This window comes from Arachis duranensis, chromosome 4 (genome assembly GCF_000817695.3).
Source record: "Arachis duranensis cultivar V14167 chromosome 4, aradu.V14167.gnm2.J7QH, whole genome shotgun sequence".
Lineage (NCBI taxonomy): Eukaryota > Viridiplantae > Streptophyta > Magnoliopsida > Fabales > Fabaceae > Arachis > Arachis duranensis.
The window spans coordinates 51,513,242-51,525,569 of NC_029775.3; the positions used below are offsets into that span (position 1 = coordinate 51,513,242).

Genomic DNA, 12,328 nt, shown 5'->3' on the forward strand with positions numbered 1-12,328 from the left:
TTGCATGGGAGCTCATAGACAGGAAATGAAGTTTGGAGAAGTATTATGGAATTTCTCAAACATCTATTGATCCAAGAAGCAGTAACAAAAGAAAACAAAAGAAGAAAAAAAAAACAAAGAATAAGCCCAAGGCTCTGAGCATCAATTACTAGGAAGAAAAAGAAAGAAACAAGAACTCAAAGAGTTATTGTCCTAGTTAAATGCTTGTGTTGGATTTGTATCAAAGAGAGAGGCTTGAGCAAGTAAATCCTAAAGGGTGCTTCAACACCTAATACCTTAGGCCAACTGGTTTGGGAGTATTGATTGAAAGCTTATCTTAAAATGCCGCTTTGATACATGACACCTAGAGTCGAGGCCAAATTCCACAAAGAAAGAAAAATGCTAGAAAATAAGTGCTGCTTCAAGGTGACAATCTATAAAGAGGATTCCATAATATCATTTGAATGGAAGTCCTAAGATCTAAGACTTCCAAAATGTGAGGACTATTGAGCACTGGAATCCTTGCATAAGCATACAAATTAGAGTTCACCCCACTGTCACTTATTCACTTCACCCACTAAGGCATCATAAGCAATTATTCAATACATTCCAATTAAGAGTATTCTTTGTGCAGAGTTCTTTTCTTGCTTGGGGACAAGCAAGATTTAAGTTTGGTGTTGTGATGGCAGGGCATCTTGGCTAGTTTTACTAGCCATTTTTTGTATGCTTTAGGTTGGTTTCATGCATTTTCTTATAAAATAAGCAAGTATTTGGTTGAAAATGCAATCATACCATGATTCAAGCAAACATTATGAATTTTGAATGATTTCATAAGAATTATGCATGAATTGAATGATAAAATGGGTGATGCATGATCCCATGATTAAGAGCAAGACTTTGAAGCATTTTGTTTGATTGATTTCAGGTAACAAGAAGCAGAGAAGAGCCCCGTTAGTGGCTACGTTAGTGCCATTAATGTGAAGGGTAGCATGGAGCAAGGGATGATGTGCCAACGTTAGTGACACTAACCTTTGTCACTAACGTTGGAGATAGCAAAGGAAGACCCACATTAATGGCCACGTTAACACCACTAATGTGGACCATTAACGTGGAAGAGGAGGGGTTGTTGTAGCGTTAGTGACAAAGGTGAGTGTCACTAACGCCCTCAAGCCTTGGCATGCCTACGTTAAGGGCCATGTTAGTTACACTAACGTGGACCATTAACGTGGGAAAGAAGGATAAGGGGCAACGTTATTAGCAAAAGAGTGTGCCAATAACGCTAGCAAAGCAAAGGAAGACCCACGTTAATGGCCACGTTAGTTACACTAACGTGGACCATTAACGTAGGAAAGAGGGACAAGAAGCAGTGTTATTGGCAAAAGTGAGTGCCAATAACACTAGCGAACCAAAGGAAGACCCACGTTAATGGCCACGTTAGTTACACTAACATGGACACTAACGTGGGCAAAAATCTCACCTGGCAGCCTGACCATGTCTTATTCAAACATAAATAACTTGAGCCACAAAGATTCAAATAAGGTGATTCCAGTGGCATTGGAAAGTAGGATTCCATAGCTTTCCATGCATATATGTCACTACATGGTGTACACTAAATTTAAGGGAGAAAACCTACCCCGAAAGTACAAAGATGAACATGGTATCAACCTGTAGTAAGGCCAGCTGACCTCTTCACCTTCCAAGAAGTGTAACTCAAGTTTTAGAGCTCCAAACGATGCGCTTCCAAAGGCTTTGGAAAGTAGACATCCCATGAACGCTGACGTTATTGGCACTCACTTTTTCCAATAACGCCAGCGACTATGCCAACGACTTTGTCCACTTCAAAGGAGCATAACTTGAGTTACAGAGGTCCAATTAAGGTGATTCTAGTTACGATAGAAAGCTGATATTCAGAGCTTTCCAAATATATATAATACTCTATAGTGGACATGAAATTGGAGCACAAATAAGAGGCATCTTTTAAGCCCCAAAAATACTAACTGGGTAACAAGTGTGACGTTAACCACACTAACTTCAGCATTAACGCCACACTTGTAGCGTTAGTGTGGCTAACGGTAGCACTAACATTAGCACCTGGACCTCAACTTGATTCACTTCTCTTTCAAGGACCACCCAACCTCAAGCAAACAAGCCCACACGTGTCAACCAATCAAGGCCACAAGAAGCATCTAGAGTAGGAATTTTCATTTAAATGTAATTTGCTTTTAATTTCATTTCATTTTGTAATTTAGGAGAGCTTATATAAAGGCCTTAGTTTTTACTTTGAAATCATTCTGGAATTGGGGGATTGAAGAGGGGTCTTCGGACTCCCTCCCCTCACACACTTTTCCTTCTCTTTCTTTTCTTTGTACTTTTCATTTATGAATTTTGAAGTTTCGATTTTAGTTTTAATCTTCATCTTTACTTTTCTGCACTTTCTTTCTTTTCTATTTTGGTAGAGCAATGATCAACTAACTCTTTTCATTGGGTTAGAGAGCTCTATTGTGATTTAATGGATCAGTTGTAGTTTTCATTCTGCTTCTTCTTTCTTTTCTCTTGATTTTACTAGAGAGCTTTCGATCTTCATCTAATTGGGTAATTGTCTCGGAAGAGAAATTGCTCATACTTAGATTTCCTCTAAACCTTGGAAGAGGAATGAGGAAATCATGCTAGAAATGCTCTCTCACATTGGATTAGGTTGGGGTTGGATGGATATTGTGATATTTAATCCTACCAATACTTTGATCTATGAATGTGTGTGGTATAATCAGTGACCAAACTTCATCTCTTTCCATGAGCAATTAAATCAATGATTTGGGAAATTGTTCAAGCTTAGAGAGATTGGATTGCCAAGGAATTGGGATCCAATCACTTAAGATTGCCAAGGAGATCAATGAATGCATCGATTGAGGAAGAGATGAGAATGAATTTGATTCGGAGGATTGCAATATCTCTTGATCCTAATGTTCATTTTATTTTTAGTTCTTACATTTACTTTTCTTGCCATTTTACTTTTTTGCACTTTATTGCTTTCTTTACTTTTATGCCATTTACAGTTCCTTGTTACTCATCACTTCAATATGATTCGTCAAACTAGGATAATCAGTTAACCATTGATTGCTTAATCTGTTAATCCCTGTGGATTCGACCTCACTCTATTGTGAGCTTTTACTTGACGACCATTCGGTATACTTGCCGAAGAGAAATTTGTTGAGAGACAAGTTTCCATGCATCAAACCTTTTAAATGTAATTTGAATAAACTTTATCAATTTATGGTTTGTTAGAATTCAAATACTACAGTGTTTTTTTTTAAAGAATTCAATCCAAAAATGTAATTTTGTATTTATCAAATTTTTGTATTTTTTTTGTAGCAATAAGAATTGTAATAAATTCAATAAATGATACTACATGTGTTAAGTGCACATTAACTCATAACAAGCTCATATCATTTGTCATTTATAATTCAAGCGAGCATTTGTTTTTAAATTATTTTTAAGTTATTATCAATAATAATAATAATAATAATAATAATAATAATAATAATAATAATAGTTCAACTCTAATTAATAATAAGTATATGAAATAAAAAAATTTAAACTAGGTTTGTTATAATTCAAATACTATAATTTTTTTTTTGCTAAAATTCAATCCAAAAATGTAATTTTGTATTTATCAAATTTTTGTACTTTTTTTTAGCAATAAGAATTGTAATAGGATTATAGGATTATATGATAAGTCCATATACTCATTTTTAATATGAGCCTGCCACGCACATCAGCCCAATAACAAGATGACCCATGACAAATGATTAAAAAATATGCCACATTAATACAAAAAAAAATGCCACGTTTATAGATTTCTTGGTAAATATAAGGAAATTAGTAACATAGATATGTCGAGATATGTCTACATATCGACATATAAATATAAATATAAAGAAGAGCATATATGAATCACTACATAAATTGGAACAAAAATATTATTTGATTCGCCGATCCTCAAAAAAAGAAATAAGCAAAGTTCCATCGTTAAGTCAAAAATGGGAAATTCATGGAAAGTTAGAATCACTACCGCGTAATAGTGCACCTACACGTCTTCATCGACGTTATTTTTTGACCGGAAGACCAAGAGCAAATTATCGGGATTTTGGGTTATCTGGACACATACTTCGTGAAGAATGGTTGTGAAGGTTGGTTGCAATCGAGTTGGTAAGGGTAGGTTGAAAAATTCTCTTCAATGTTTTATTCATTTTTATGATCAACGATCATAAGAGGGCCCCTTTACCATTCTGTACAAATGGTTTATTCTATTTGTACAGAATGATAAAGGGGCACATTCAATCTTTGTTTGTGCATTAGTTGTCAATTCTTCTCTTTACCGCGGGGTAGAGCAGCTTGGTAGCTCGCAAGGCTCATAACCTTGAGGTCACGGGTTCAAACCCCGTCTCCGCAACAGTTTTTGGATCGGCAAATTCGTTCCCGGGCCTTGTACACACCGCCCGTCACACTATGGGAGCTGGCCATGCCCGAAGTCGTTACCTTAACCGTAAGGAGGGGGATGCCGAAGGCAGGGCTAGTGACTGGAGTGAAGTCGTAACAAGGTAGCCGTACTGAAAGGTGCGGCTGGATCACCTCCTTTTCAGGGAGAGCTAATGCAATATCGTCACTATCATCAAAAAGAAAACTCTTAGGCTTGTTATTCAGGAACTTGTTCAGAAATACTGTAATGAAAGGAACATAGGAGTTTGTCGCTAGGTATTTGACCAAATAGGATCGTCCAGTTCCTATAGAACCTATCACTAAAATACCCCTGGGGGGGAGGGGTAGGGCTAAGCGGAGCGAAAAGGGTTTCCCATGAGATGGGAAATGTTATATATCTTCAACATGTACCATTGTATGTGGATTTTTAGAATAGAATAAAAATATAATATAATAAAATTATCAACCCATGCAGATCGACCCTCTGTTAAGTAACAACATCAACTTGACATGTACTGAAAATTCCTGCCTAGATTTCATAATCATTTATCTCCTTCTTCATTTGTGTCATTCCTTATTTATCTCTAAACATGTTGCTTCACATAGTCCTTCTTATTCTTCCACAAATTTAATTTAGCTTTGTTTGAAACTATATGTACTAAACATTGTCGCTGTTCAAACCTTGAGTCTTTTAATCAAAGATTCACATATATTTGATCGTGTAGTGTATGATGGATTATAATTAATATATGCTGAGTCCCAAATTAGCCAGGTTAAGGAGGAGATTAATATTGCATGACCAAAGAAAACAAAGACAACAACCATCACTTGAACAAGATACAACAACGGGTTTACATCTTGCTTATCTATAGTTAGGCTAAATTGATTCCTTAACTATGTTTATTAAGGTTCTCATTTTTCATTGTTTCAAACGTGTGATTTAAATGTATTAGGTTCAAGCAAGACAGCAATACTTCCTCTTAAGAGAAACTCAGAGATGCTTATGCATGAATCGTCTTCATCACTGCAATCGGCCACATCAATCGATCTATCCTCAGTAACAAATTTGGTTGATCATCCTCAACTGCATGGGACTAGAAATGATGTTACTACATCCTGGTGATTGGATTTTTGACGGTTTAGAATTTCACAAATGAATTCTCGTTGCAAGTATAGTTTCTAAAACCAACAATAATCCTTTCATACAAAAGATTGTTTGTCACAAGTAACAAACCCCTAAAATTAATAACCGAAGTATTCAAACCTCGGGTCGTTCTCCCTAGGAATTACAATAAAGTGTCTTGTTATTGTTTGTGAGTTATTTTGGGGTTTTGATAAGAAGCATGAAAGATAAATGACAAGAAAGTAAACTAAGGCCTAAAAAGATCTTGGCAAGGGTTGGTGGTCAAGGATCTCTATCCTAATCACTAACGACAATATGAGAATTGGCAAGGATTAATCTCATTAAATCATCCTCTAACTAGTAGTAAAAGAAAATCAAATGAGCTATATCAATTCTAGTCCATAAGTCCTAACTCTCCACTAATTCAATTAGTGAGAACTAGAGTCAATGGATCCCAGTCATCAATTACTTGGACATTAGTAACTCAAGAGTTCCTAAGTTACCTTTCCAAGCCAATAACATAAAACTCTACCCTAAAATCCAACCAAGCATTTCATCAAACACTTGGAAGGCACAAAAGGAAAACATAGTAAATCAACAACAAGAATTAATTCTAACAACAATTATTGCAAGGAATTAATAACAACAAATTAAAAGGAACACAATTATTCAACAAAAGAATGGAAGAATGGTGAATGCAACAACAAAGAATTGAAAGGTAGAAGTAGAAGAAAGCAAAGATTAAAACCTAGATCTATGAACTAAACCTAATCCTAATCCTAATCCTAGAGAGAAGTGAGAGCTTCTCTCTCTAGAAACTACTTCTAAACTAATCCTAATGAGTGAAAATGAACTAATATCCCCCTTTTGCTCTTCAATCTTTGGCTTTAAATAGCAGTTTAGGCGCCAAAGTTGGTTGGGATTGGACCCCATAACCCTTGAGAATTCGTTGGTCACGTTTTCACTAAAAATCATAAACCAGCACCGATGCGTACACACACAGCACGCGTACACGTCCATGGGGTGATTCGCAGGTGCGCGCAAGTGCCAGGTGCGTGCGCGCGTCCATGGGTGAGTTCAACTTCTTTGACTTTCCATGATTTCTCCACTTTGCATACTTTCCTCTTCACTCCTTTGATCCATTCCAAGCCTTTTCAATCTGAAATCACTAACAAATATATCAAGGCATCTTATGGAATCAAAGGTGAGTGAAAACCATCAAATTAAGGGTCTAAAAGCATGTTTTCACATCTAGGTACAAATAAGGAGACAATCACAAAACCATGCTATTTCATTGAATAAATGTGGGTAAAAGGTGATAAAATCTCTTAAAATCAATACAAGATAAACCGTCAAAACGGGGTTTATCAACCTCCCCACACTTAAACCAAGCATGTCCTCAAGCTTAAACCAAGAGTGAAGTAAGGGTATGGCATTTATTCAATGGAACTAACTAAATGCAATCTACCTATATGCAACTATCTAAATGAATGCAATTGCTTAGTCAAAATAAACCAATTCCCAAGAAGCATATATGCACAAGGGCTAAGGACTAGCAAGTCTAATCCACAATTGAATTGAGTTATTAAATATTTTTACAAACTTGCATGTAAAGTGATGATTGTAGGTGGAAACATGTAATTGAGCATCAAACCCTCACCGGATGTATTTGCACTCTATTCGCTCAAGTGTTTAGGGTTGATTCTCTCAATTCTCCCCTAATCATCTTTTCCAAGATTTGTTCTTCTTCTAACAATCAACATATATTTCATGCATGCATACAAGTATCATGAGGTATTTTCTTTGGTTGTAATGGGGATAGGGTCAAGGTATGATGCATATATGGTTAAGTGAGCTCGAAATTTGAATCTTTGATAAGTTTAAACTTTCCACCTAACCTATGACATCCTATACAATTAAGTTCTAACCTAACTACCCATTTTTCACTTTTTCACATACTCATGCATCCCTTTTCATTTCACAACACTTATGCATTGATTTTATTGGACCTTGCTTTGGGGCATTTTGTCCCCTTTTTATTACTTTTTCTTTTTTTTTCTATCTTTCTTTTTTCTTTTTTTCATTTCCATATTGTTTTTCTTTTCTTTTTCTTTTGTTTTTCTCATTTTTTTCTTTCTATATATAAGAACCTCAATGCATAAGGTTTTACATTTGATAAATACATGAGTATATACCCAATTCCCAATAATTTCAATAAAAATACAAAACTACCTTTTTATTCACCCAATGTCCCAAGATTCCCATACTTGAATGATACTCACACACTAGCCTAAGCTAATCGAAGATCCAAATTAAGGACTTGTATTGTTTTTCACTTTAGGCTTGTAATGTGCTAAAATAAGAACGAAGTGGGTTAATCGTAGGCTCAAATTGGCTAACAAAGGAATATAAAAGGTAAGGCTATTTGGGTAAGTGAGTTAAATAAAATGATGGCCTCAATCATATAAATGCATGAATACATAAAATAATGGACATAAAGAATCAAACAAATCAAAGATAACATTCATAGAAAGAGAATAATGCACACAAGAAGGAAAATAAGTGGTTATAAGATGTAACCACACCATTAGGCTCAAAACTCACTTGCTTGTGTTCTTAGCTCAAAAACCATGTTTCACAATATATATAATTCAAGCAAGTTCTATGAAAAGTTTTCACTCAAATCAATTGGTGCCCTATAGATAGAAATCTTGAAAAATTTCATTATTTTGACTAAGCTTATTGTGTATATACATGCAAAAATAAGAAAATGCAAGTAAAAACCATAAAATCTTAGAATGAAATGCAAAAGTGTTGGGATTAGAAATTTGTCACCCAAAATCGCCTACAGAAAAAAACTACCCCACCTTTTCCCACCGAGGCGTACTCCTCTTGCAGACATGTCTAATGGTATTATGCACTCCCTTGACCTGTTTAACTGGTTCAACAAAGAAATTTGGTCCATCAAGCGTTATGTGAGAATAAAATTCTGACCATTTACTTTGCAGTTTACCAGAGTAGCCACCAAGCTTATGATTCTAGCATTGGAAGGATTCAGAAAATATATCGCCATCGCTCAAATGGTTGTATGGAAAACCTTCCCAAGATCTATAATACGAACAATGGACCATCCATTGAAGTTGACACCGAGACTAATAACCAGATCCATTGATGGGCACAATGACTCAATTTTCTTTGGTATCCGAGGTATATGCATTCCTTATAGATTATTTGAAATTCGTTATGGCACTAATAAAACCTTTCTATTGTATTCCCGTTCTTATATTTGCATCATTGCAATTCAAAATGCAACCAACCAAGTAAGGAGCCATGTATGTGAAAATTCTAATGCAAAGCATACCTACAAGTGCTCCACGGTTTCGATAATAGAAAATTTCCATGTTGTCAATTCTAATGTAAACAGCCATAGCCCTTATTACGATGCTACCGAACTCCATCATCATACTCACGGTTACCCTTTTCGCAACATGTTCCTTCTTTTAAACTTCCTTAATGTAAGGATCATATACCAGACAGCTAATGGATCATAACAATTAAGTACTAAACTTGCAAGGAATGTGCAAAATGAATCACTATCACAGGAGACATACCTTCCTTAAGGAGCACCCGAGGCCTTAGCTACAATAGATTGTACCCAAAATACCAATTATTTAATGACGGAGGATCAAGGTAAGACCTCCAACTAAGTCCTTTAAATTGTATTTTACCCTTAAATTTCATCAACAAAAGGTTAGCATGGTGGCTGGTGCACAAAATTGTGATCATCAACAATGTCGCCAATGGACTTGGAGCTTTCAAATGTGAATCACACTTTGTCACAACTTCACACAACTAACCAGCAAGTGCACTGGGTCGTCCAAGCAATACCTTACGTGAGTAAGGGTCGATCCCACGGAGATTGTTGGTTTAAAGCAAGCTATGGTCATCTTGTAAATCTCAGTTAGGCGGATTCAAATGGTTATAATGGTTTTCGAATATAAGAATAAATAAAGCATAAAATAAAGATAGAGATACTTATGTAATTCATTGGTGGAAATTTCAGATAAGTGCATGAAGATGCTATGTTCCTTCTAAATCTCTGCTTTCCTATTGCTTTATCCAGTCATTCTTACTCCTTTCTATGGCAAGCTGTATGTAGGGTGTCACCGTTGTCAATGGCTACTTCCCATCCTCTCAGTAAAAATGGTCCAAATGCTTTGTCACAGCACGGCTAATCATCTGTCGGTTCTCGATCATGTCGGAATAAGATCCATTATTGACCCTTTTGCATCTGTCACTACGCCCAACACTCGCGAGTTTGAAGCTTGTCACAGTCATTCAATCCCTGAATCCTTCTCGGAATACCACAGACAAGGTTTAGACTTTCCGGATTCTCAAGAATACTGCCAATGAATTCTAGCTTATACCATGAAGACTCTGATTAAGGAATCCAAGAGATACTCATTCAATCGAAAGTAGAACGGAGGTGGTTGTCAGGCATGCGCTCATAGGTTGAGAATGGTGATGAGTGTCATGGATCATCATATTCATCAGGTTGAAGTGCGAATGAATACCTTAGAATAAGAATAAGCGTGAATTGAATAGAAGAACAGTAGTAATTGCATTAATACTCGAGGTACAGCAGAGCTCTACACCTTAATCTATGGTGTGTAGAAACTTCACCGTTGAAAATACATAAGTAATAAAGGTCCAGGCATGGCCAAATGGCCAGCCCCCAAACGTGATCAATAGTCTCCAAAAATGATCTAAGGAAAGCTAAAGATGTCTAATACAATAGTAAAAAGTTATATTTATACTAGACTAGTCACTAGGGTTTATAGAAATAAGTGTAAGTGCAGAAATCCACTTCAGGGGCCCACTTTGATGTGTGCCTGGGCTGAGCTTGAGCTTTACACATGCAGAAGCTTCTCTTGGGGTTAAACACCAAGTTGTAACGTGTTTTTGGTGTTTAACTCTGGTTTGTGACGTGTTTCTGGCGTTTTACTCCAGAATGCAGCATTGGTGTTGAATGCCAGTTTGCATCATCTAAACTCGAATAAAGTATAAATAATTATATATTGCTAGAAAGCCCTGGATGTCATCTTTCCAACGCAGTTGAGAATGCGCCATTTGGAGTTCTGTAGCTCCAAAAAATCCATTTCGAGTGCAGGTAGGTCAGAATCCAACAACATCAGCAGTCCTTTTTCAGCCTTAATCAGATTTTTGCTCATGTCCCTCAATTTCAACCAGAAATTACCTAAAATCACAAAAAAACACACAAATCATAGTAAAGTCCAGAAATTTGAATTTTGCATAAAACTAATAAAAACATCCCTAAAAGTAGCTAGATCCAACTAAAAACTACCTAAAAACAATGCCAAAAAGTGTATAAATTATCCGCTCATCACAACATCAAACTTAAATTGTAGCTTAAATTGTAGGATAAAATAAGAGAATATACTATAAATTCCAAAATATCAATGAATATTAGTTCTAATTATATATGCAGGACTTGTAGCTTTTTGCTTCTGAACAGTTTTGGCATCTCACTTTATCCTTTGAAGTTTAGAATGATTGGCATCCATAGCCCCAGTTAGAGGTGTCCAGAGCTCTTAAGCACACTCTTTTTGCTTTGGATCACGACTTTAACCACTCAGTCTCAAACTTTTCACTTGGACCTGCATGCCACAAGCACATGGTTAGGTACAACTTGATTTAGTCGCTTAGGCCTGGATTTTATTTCCTTGGGCCCTCCTATCCATTGATGCTCAAAGCCTTGGATCCTTTTTACTCTTGCCTTTTGGTTTTAAGGGCTATTGGCTTTTTCTACTTGCTTTTTCTTTTTCTTTTATATTTTTTTGCCACTTTTTTTTTGCAATCTTTGTTCTTCACTGCTTTTTCTTGCTTCAAGAATCATTTTTTTTTATTTTTCAGATTATCAATAACATTTCTCTTGTTTATCATTCTTTCAAGAGCCAACAATTTTAACATTCATAAACAACAAGATCCAAAAATATGCACTGTTTAAGCATTCAATCAAAAAACAAAAAGTATTGTCACCACATCAATATAATTAAACTAATTTCAAGGATGGATTCAAAGCTCATGTCCTTCTTGTTCTTTTGTATTAAAAACATTTTTCATTTAAGAAAGGTGAAGGATTCATGGAATTATTCATAGCCTTAAGACATAGACATTAGACACTAATGATCATGTAATAAAGACACAAACATAGACAAACATGAAGCTCAAAAACCGAAAAATAGAGAGATAAGAACAAGGAAGTTAAGGAATGAGTCCACCTTAGTGATGGTGGCACCTTCTCCTTGAAGGACCAATGCTGTTCTTGAGCTCCTCTATGTCTCTTCCTTGCCTTTGTTGCTCCTCCCTCATAGCTCTTTGATCTTCTCTAATCTCATTGAGAAAGATGGAGTGCTCTTGGTGTTCCACCCTTAATTGGTTCATGTCATGACTCAATCCTTCTAGACAAGTGTTGAGTTGTTCCAAATAGTTGCTTGGAGGAAAATGCATCGCTTGAGGCACCTCAGGGATTTCTTGATGATGAGCTTCCTCATGCGTCTCTTGAGATCCATGAATAGGCTCTCTTGTTTGCTCTATCCTTTTCTTAGTGATAGGCTTGTCCTCTTCAATGAGGATGTCTCCTTCTTTGACAACTCCAACTAAGTAGCATAGATGGCAAATGAGATGAGGAAAAGCTAGCCTTGCCAAGGTGGAGGGCTTTTCAGCTAC

The 12,328-nt window shown here is 36.1% G+C and overlaps 1 non-coding gene across 1 annotated transcript; it reads left to right on the forward strand.

Annotated features, from left to right (window-relative positions):
* Window positions 1-4,355: 4,355 nt before the first annotated feature.
* TRNAM-CAU (transfer RNA methionine (anticodon CAU)) lies at window positions 4,356-4,429 on the forward strand. The gene has a single exon. It is a non-coding gene; the product is annotated as a tRNA-Met (tRNA).
* The last annotated feature ends 7,899 nt before the right edge of the window (window positions 4,430-12,328 follow it).